Genomic DNA, 9,411 nt, shown 5'->3' with positions numbered 1-9,411 from the left:
GGCCTACTAACGGTGTCTGGCCCTCAAAGGAGTTCTCCAGGTTTACTTGCCTGAGCTTCAATCTTCAGGCTCTCATTAAGTAGTTGTTGTTAATATGTGTGGTTGGGGCCTACTAACGGTTTCTGCCGCTCCAAGGTGTTCTCCAGGTTTACTTGCCTGATCTTCAATCTTCAGGCTCTCATTAAGTAGTTGTTGTTAATATGACAGTGCAGTTGGCCTACTATTTTGGTTGGGGCCTACTAACGGTGTCTGCCGCTCCAAGGTGTTCTCCAGGTTTACTTGCCTGAGCTTCAATCTTCAGGCTCTCATTAAGTAGTTGTTGTTAATATAACACTGCTGTTGGCCTACTAGTGTGGTTGGGGCCATCTAACGGTGTCTGCCGCTCCCTGGCGTTGTCCTCCACTGTACAGAGCTGAGCTTCAATGTTCAGGCTCTCATTAAGTAGTTGTTGTTAATATAACACTGCTGTTGGCCTACTAGTGTGGTTGGGGACTACTAACGGTGTCTGCCGCTTTCTGGTGTTGTCCTCCACTGTACAAAGCTGAGCTTCAATCTTCAGGCTCTCATTAAGTAGTTGTTGTTAAGATAACAATGCAGTTGGCCTACTATTTCGGTTGGGGCCTACTAACGGTGTCTGCCGCTCCCTGGCGTTGTCCTCCACTGTACAGAGCTGAGCTTCAATGTTCAGGCTCTCATTAAGTAGTTGTTGTTAATATAACACTGCTGTTGGCCTACTAGTGTGGTTGGGGACTACTAACGGTGTCTGCCGCTTTCTGGTGTTGTCCTCCACTGTACAAAGCTGAGCTTCAATCTTCAGGCTCTCATTAAGTAGTTGTTGTTAAGATAACAGTGCAGTTGGCCTACTATTTCGGTTGGGGCCTACTAACGGTGTCTGCCGCTCCCTGGCGTTGTCCTTCACTGTACAGAGCTGAGCTTCAATGTTCAGGCTCTCATTAAGTAGTTGTTGTTAATATAACACTGCTGTTGGCCTACTAGTGTGGTTGGGGACTACTAACGGTGTCTGCCGCTTTCTGGTGTTGTCCTCCACTGTACAAAGCTGAGCTTCAATCTTCAGGCTCTCATTAAGTAGTTGTTGTTAAGATAACAGTGCAGTTGGCCTACTATTTCGGTTGGGGCCTACTAACGGTGTCTGCCGCTCAATGGTTTTGTCCTCCACTGTACAGAGCTGAGCTTCAATCTTCAGGCTCTCATTAATTAGTTGTTGTTAATATAACACTGCTGTTGGCCTACTAGTGTGGTTGGGGCCTTCTAACGGTGTCTGCCGCTCCCTGGTGTTGTCCTCCACTGTACAAAGCTGAGCTTCAATCTTCAGGCTCTCAATAAGTAGTTGTTGTTAAGATAACAGTGCAGTTGGCCTACTATTTCAGTTGGGGCCTACTAACGGTGTCTGCCGCTCCCTGGCGTTGTCCTCCACTTTACAGAGCTGAGCTTCAATGTTCAGGCTCTCATTAAGTAGTTGTTGTTAATATAACACTGCTGTTGGCCTACTAGTGTGGTTGGGGACTACTAACGGTGTCTGCCGCTTTCTGGTGTTGTCCTCCACTGTACAAAGCTGAGCTTCAATCTTCAGGCTCTCATTAAGTAGTTGTTGTTAAGATAACAGTGCAGTTGGCCTACTATTTCGGTTGGGGCCTACTAACGGTGTCTGCCGCTCAATGGTTTTGTCCTCCACTGTACAGAGCTGAGCTTCAATCTTCAGGCTCTCATTAATTAGTTGTTGTTAATATAACACTGCTGTTGGCCTACTAGTGTGGGTGGGGCCTTCTAACGGTGTCTGCCGCTCCCTGGTGTTGTCCTCCACTGTGCAAAGCTGAGCTTCAGTCATCAGGCTTTTGGCCTATAGTATCAGATATTTAACTGCATTTGGCCTACTTGTCTGGTTGGGCCCTACTAACGGTGTCTGCCGCTCCTGTGTTTTCTCCTGTTTGGTTTTCTTGAGCTTCAATCTTCAGGCTCTCATTAAGTAGTTGTTGTTAAGATAACAGTGCAGTTGGCCTACTATTTCGGTTGGGGCCTACTAACGGTGTCTGCCGCTCCAAGGTGTTGTCCTCCACTGTACAGAGCTGAGCTTCAATCTTCAGGCTCTCATTAAGTAGTTTTTGTTAATATGTGTGGTTGGGGCCTACTAATGGTGTGTGCCGCTCCCTGGTGTTGTCCTCCACTGTACAAAGCTGAGCTTCAATCTTCAGGCTCTCATTAAGTAGTTGTTGTTAATATGTGTGGTTGGGGCCTAATAATGGTATCTGCCGCTCCAAGGTGTTATCCTCCACTGTACAAAGCTGAGCTTCAATCTTCAGGCTCTCATTAAGTAGTTGTTGTTAATATAACACTGCAGTTGGCCTACTAGTGTGGTTGGGGCCTACTAACGGTGTCTGGCCCCCAAAGGTGTTCTCCAGGTTTACTTGCCTGAGCTTCAATCTTCAGGCTCTCATTAAGCAGTTGTTGTTAATATGTGTGGTTGGGGCCTACTAACGGTGTCTGCCACTCCAAGGTGTTGTCCTCCACTGTACAAAGCTGAGCTTCAATCTTCATGCTCTCATTAAGTAGTTGTTGTTAATATGTGTGGTTGGGGCCTACTAACGGTGTCTGCTGCTCCCTTGTGTTGTCCTCCACTGTACAAAGCTGAGCTTCAATCTTCAGGCTCTCATTAAGTAGTTGTTGTTAATATGTGTGGTTGGGGCCTACTAACGGTGTCTGCCGCTCCAAGGTGTTCTCCAGGTTTACTTGCCTGATCTCCAATTTTCAGGCTCTCATTAAGTAGTTGTTGTTAATATGACAGTGCAGTTGGCCTACTATTTTGGTTGGGGCCTACTAATGGTGTATGCCGCTCCAAGGTGTTCTCCAGGTTTACTTGCCTGAGCTTCAATCTTTAGGCTCTCATTAAGTCGTTGTTGTTAATATAACACTGCTGTTGGCCTACTAGTGTGGTTGGGGCCTTCTAACGGTGTCTGCCGCTCCCTGGTGTTGTCCTCCACTGTACAAAGCTGAGCTTCAATCTTCAGGCTCTCAATAAGTAGTTGTTGTTAAGATAACAGTGCAGTTGGCCTACTATTTCGGTTGGGGCCTACTAACGGTGTCTACCGCTCCCTGGTGTTGTCCTCCACTGTACAGAGCTGAGCTTCAATCTTCAGGCTCTCATTAAGTAGTTGCTGTTAATATAACACTGCTGTTGGCCTACTAGTCTGGTTGGGCCCTACTTACGGTGTCTGCCGCTCCTGGGTTTTCTCCTGTTTGGTTTTCTTGAGCTTCAATCTTCAGGCTTTCATTAAGTAGTTTTTGTTAATATGTGTGGTTGGGGCCTACTAACGGTGTGTGCCGCTTCCTGGTGTCGTCCTCCACTGTACAAAGCTGAGCTTCAATCTTCAGGCTCTCATTAAGTAGTTGTTGTTAATATAACACTGCAGTTGGCCTACTAGTGTGGTTGGGGCCTACGAACGGTGTTTGGCCCTCAAAGGAGTTCTCCAGGTTTACTTGCCTGAGCTTCAATCTTCAGGCTCTCATTAAGTAGTTGTTGTTAATATGTGTGGTTGGGGCCTACTAACGGTGTCTGACGCTCCAAGGTGTTGTCCTCCACTGTACAAAGCTGAGCTTCAATCTTCATGCTCTCATTAAGTAGTTGTTGTTAATATGTGTGGTTGGAACCTACTAACGGTGTCTGCCGCTCCCTGGTGTTGTCCTCCACTGTACAAAGCTGAGCTTCAATCTTCAGGCTCTCTGTCATGAATCCCAATGGCTAGGGATAGCACAGGACAAGCAAAGTACAAATAAATTACGGACGAGCTCTAGGGTGATGGAACCTGGGCTGACCGCTGCCCTACGCCTGACAAACGCAACTAGAGATAGCCAGGGAGCGAGCCTACGTTGGTTCTAGACGCCACGCACCAGCCTAAGAGCTAACTAGCACTGCAGAGAAAATAAAGACCTCACTTGCCTCCAGCGGAATGAACCCCAAAAGATATAGTTGCCCCCCACATGTATTGACGGTGAAATGAGAGGAAGGCACACACATAGAGATGATATATATAGTTTTAGCAAATTGAGGCCCGCTGTAAACTAGAAAGCAGAACGATACAAAAGGGGACTGAGCGGTCAGCAAAAAACCCTAATCAAAAAAACCATCCTGAGATTACAAGAACCCATGTGCCAACTCATGGCACATGGGGAGAACCTCAGTCCACTAGAGCTACCAGCTAGCATAGAGACATAATAAGCAAGCTGGACAAAAAACCAAACAACTGAAAATCAGCACTTAGCTTATCCTGAAAGATCTGGGAGCAGGTAGGCAGGAACCAAACAGAGCACATCTGAATACATTGATAGCCGGCAAGGGAAATGACAGAAAGGCCAGGTAAAATAGGAAACACCCAGCCACTGATGGACAGGTGGAAACCAAAGGCCGCAACCCACCAAAGTCACCCAGTACCAGCAGTAACCACCAGAGGGAGCCCACAAACAGAATCCACAACAGTACCCCCCCTTGAGGAGGGGTCACCGAACCCTCACGAGAACCCTCAGGGCGATCAGGGTGAGCTCTATGGAAGGCGCGGACCAAATCAGTTTCATGAACATCGGAGGCGACCACCCAGGAATTATCCTCCTGACCATAACCCTTCCACTTAACCAAATACTGGAGTTTGCGTCTGGAAACACGAGAATCCAAGATCTTCTCAACAACATACTCCAATTCTCCCTCCACCAGCACCGGAGAAGGAGGCTCAACCGAAGGAACAACGGGCACCTCATACCTGCGCAACCACACCAAATCCCCAACAAGAAGTCGGGGACCCACGCGGCGACGGCGATTAGCAAACTGCTGAGTCTTCTCCTGAGATAACTTCAAATTGTCCACCACCTGATTCCAAATCTGATGTAGCCTGTCCACCACCACGTCCACTCCAGGACAATCCGAAGGCTCCACCTGACCAGAGGAAAAACGAGGATGAAACCCCGAATTACAAAAAAAAGGAGAGACCAACGTGGCCGAACTAGCCCGATTATTAAGAGCAAATTCGGCCAGTGGCAAAAAAGCAACCCAGTCATCTTGATCAGCAGAAACAAAACACCTCAAATAAGTTTCCAAGGTCTGATTAGTTCGCTCCGTCTGGCCATTCGTCTGAGGATGGAATGCAGACGAGAAAGACAAATCAATGCCCATCTTGGCACAAAACGTCCACCAAAATCTAGACACAAACTGGGATCCCCTGTCAGAAACGATATTCTCCGGAATCCCATGCAAACGAACCACGTTCTGAAAAAATAAAGGGACCAACTCAGAGGAGGAAGGCAACTTAGGCAAGGGCACCAAATGAACCATCTTAGAAAAGCGGTCACACACAACCCAGATAACGGACATTTTCTGTGAAACCGGGAGATCAGAAATAAAATCCAAGGAAATGTGCGTCCAAGGCCTCTTCGGGATGGGCAAGGATAACAACAACCCACTGGCCCGAGAACAGCAAGGCTTAGCTCGAGCACACAGTTCACAAGACTGCACAAAGGTACGCACATCCCTAGACAAGGAAGGCCACCAAAAAGACCTGGCCACCAAGTCTCTAGTACCAAATATTCCAGGATAACCAGCCAACACAGAAGAATGGACCTCGGAGATGACTCTACTGGTCCAATCATCCGGAACAAACAGTCTTTCTGGTGGACAACGATCCGGTTTATCCACCTGAAACTCCTGCAATGCACGTCGCAAGTCTGGGGATACGGCGGACAATATTACCCCATCCCTAAGGATACCAGTAGGCCCAGAGTCTCCAGGAGAGTCAGGCACAAAACTCCTGGAAAGAGCATCTGCCTTCACATTCTTTGAACCTGGCAGGTATGAAACCACGAAATTGAAACGAGAAAAAAACAACGACCAACGAGCCTGTCTAGGATTCAAACGCCTGGCAGACTCAAGGTAAATGAGATTCTTGTGATCAGTCAAGACCACCACACGATGTTTAGCACCCTCAAGCCAATGACGCCACTCCTCAAATGCCCACTTCATGGCCAAAAGCTCCCGATTACCCACATCATAATTGCGCTCGGCGGGCGAGAATTTTCTAGAGAAGAATGCACATGGCTTCATCACCGAGCCATTAGAACTTCTCTGTGACAAAACCGCCCCCGCTCCAATCTCGGAAGCATCAACCTCAACCTGAAAAGGAAGTGAAACATCTGGTTGACACAACACAGGAGCAGAAGAAAACCGGCGCTTAAGTTCCTGAAAGGCCTCCACGGCCGCAGGAGACCAATCAGCAACATCAGCACCCTTTTTAGTCAAATCAGTCAAAGGTTTAGCAATACTGGAAAAATTAGCAATGAACCGACGATAAAAATTAGCAAACCCCAAGAACTTCTGAAGGCTCTTAACAGATGTAGGTTGTGTCCAGTCACAAATCGCCTGAACCTTGACGGGATCCATCTCAATAGTAGAAGGAGAAAAAATGTACCCCAAAAAAGAAATCTTCTGGACTCCGAAGAGACACTTTGAGCCCTTCACAAACAGAGAATTGGCCCGCAGAACCTGAAACACCTTCCTGACCTGTAGAACATGAGACTCCCAGTCATCAGAAAACACCAAAATATCATCCAAATACACAATCATAAACTTATCCAGATATTCACGGAAAATATTGTGCATAAAGGACTGAAAGACTGACGGAGCATTGGAGAGTCCAAAAAGCATTACCAAATACTCAAAATGGCCCTCAGGCGTATTAAATGCGGTTTTCCACTCATCACCCTGTTTTATCCGCACCAGATTATACGCACCGCGAAGATCTATCTTAGTGAACCACCTAGCCCCCTTAATGCGAGCAAACAAATCAGTCAATAATGGCAATGGATACTGATACTTGACTGTAATCTTATTCAGAAGGCGATAATCTATACAAGGCCTCAGGGAACCATCTTTTTTTGCCACAAAAAAAAAACCTGCTCCCAGAGGGGACGAAGATGGACGAATATGTCCCTTTTCCAAGGACTCCTTAATATAATTCCGCATAGCAGTATGCTCTGGCAGTGACAGATTAAATAAACGACCCTTAGGGAACTTACTGCCAGGAATCAATTCTATAGCACAGTCACAATCTCTATGCGGAGGGAGCGAATTGAGCTTAGGCTCCTCAAAAACATCCCTATAGTCAGACAAAAATGCAGGGATCTCAGAAGGAGTAGATGAAGCGATTGAAATCGGAGGTGCATCATCATGAACCCCCTGACATCCCCAGCTTAACACAGACATTGTTTTCCAGTCCAGGACAGGAGTATGAGTTTGTAACCATGGCAGACCAAGCACTAGTACATCATGTAAATTATAAAGTACAAGGAAGCGAATCACCTCCTGATGAACGGGAGTCATGCGCATGGTCACTTGTGTCCAATACTGCGGTTTATTCATAGCCAATGGTGTAGAGTCAATTCCCTTCAGAGGAATAGGAACTTCCAGAGGTTCCAGACTAAAACCGCAGCGTTTAGCAAATGACCAATCCATAAGACTCAGGGCAGCGCCCGAATCCACATAGGCATCGACGGAAATGGAAGACAGTGAAAAAATCAGAGTCACAGACAAAATGAACTTAGGCTGCAGAGTACCAATGGCAAAAGATTTATCAACCCTTTTTGTGCGTTTAGAGCACGCTGATATAACATGAGCTGAATCACCACAATAGAAACACAATCCATTTTTCCGCCTATAATTTTGCCGTTCACTTCTGGACTGAATTCTATCACATTGCATAGTCTCAGGTGCCTGTTCAGAAGACACCGCCAACTGGTGCACGGGTTTGCGCTCCCGTAAACGCCGATCAATCTGAATGGCCATAGCCATAGACTCATTCAGACCTGTAGGCGTAGGGAACCCCACCATAATATCCTTAATGGCCTCAGAAAGACTATTTCTGAAGTTTGCAGCCAGGGCGCACTCATTCCACTGAGTAAGCACCGACCATTTCTGAAACTTCTGACAATATATCTCCGCTTCATCATGCCCCTGAGAGAGGGCTAATAAAGCCTTTTCAGCCTGAATCTCCAGGTTAGGTTCCTCATAGAGCAATCCCAATGCCAGAAAAAACGCATCCACACTGAGCAATGCAGGATCCCCTGGTGCCAATGCAAATGCTCAATTCTGAGGGTCGCCCCGCAGGAAAGATATTACAATCTTGACCTGTTGAGCAGGGTCTCCAGAGGAGCGAGATTTTAAAGAAAGAAACAATTTACAATTGTTCCTGAAATTCAGGAAGGTAGATCTATCTCCAGAAAAGAACTCTGGAATAGGAATTCTAGGTTCAGACATGGGAGTGTGAACAACAAAATCCTGTATGTTTTGAACTTTTACCGCGAGATTACTCAGGCTGGAAGCCAAACTCTGGACATCCATGTTAAACAGCTAAGATCAGAGCCATTCAAGGGTTAAGAGGAGGTAAGAAGCAGCTAGACAGCAATTAAGGGCTAGGCAGCAACACTCTGAAGGGAAAAAAAAAAAAAATTTCCCTTAAACACTTCTCTTTCTCCTGCTTCAGCCCAAACAATTAACACTTTGCGGGCCGGCTATACTGTCATGAATCCCAATGGCTAGGGATAGCACAGGACAAGCAAAGTACAAATAAATTACGGACGAGCTCTAGGGTGATGGAACCTGGGCTGACCGCTGCCCTACGCCTGACAAACGCAACTAGAGATAGCCAGGGAGCGTGCCTACGTTGGTTCTAGACGCCACGCACCAGCCTAAGAGCTAACTAGCACTGCAGAGAAAATAAAGACCTCACTTGCCTCCAGCGGAATGAACCCCAAAAGATATAGTTGCCCCCCACATGTATTGACGGTGAAATGAGAGGAAGGCACACACATAGAGATTATATATATAGTTTTAGCAAATTGAGGCCCGCTGTAAACTAGAAAGCAGAAGGATACAAAAGGGGACTGAGCGGTCAGCAAAAAACCCTAATCAAAAAAACCATCCTGAGATTACAAGAACCCATGTGCCAACTCATGGCACATGGGGAGAACCTCAGTCCACTAGAGCTACCAGCTAGCATAGAGACATAATAAGCAAGCTGGACAAAAAACCAAACAACTGAAAATCAGCACTTAGCTTATCCTGAAAGATCTGGGAGCAGGTAGGCAGGAACCAAACAGAGCACATCTGAATACATTGATAGCCGGCAAGGGAAATGACAGAAAGGCCAGGTAAAATAGGAAACACCCAGCCACTGATGGACAGGTGGAAACCAAAGGCCACAACCCACCAAAGTCACCCAGTACCAGCAGTAACCACCAGAGGGAGCCCACAAACAGAATCCACAACAGCTCTCATTAAGTTGTTGTTGTTAATATGTTTGGTTGGGGACTAACGGTGTCTGCCGCTCCAAGGTGTTCTCCAGGTTTACTTGCCTGATC

Source organism: Ranitomeya variabilis, chromosome 5 (assembly GCF_051348905.1).
Source record: "Ranitomeya variabilis isolate aRanVar5 chromosome 5, aRanVar5.hap1, whole genome shotgun sequence".
Classification (NCBI taxonomy): Eukaryota; Metazoa; Chordata; class Amphibia; order Anura; family Dendrobatidae; genus Ranitomeya; species Ranitomeya variabilis.
This window is presented reverse-complemented; position numbering follows the sequence as displayed.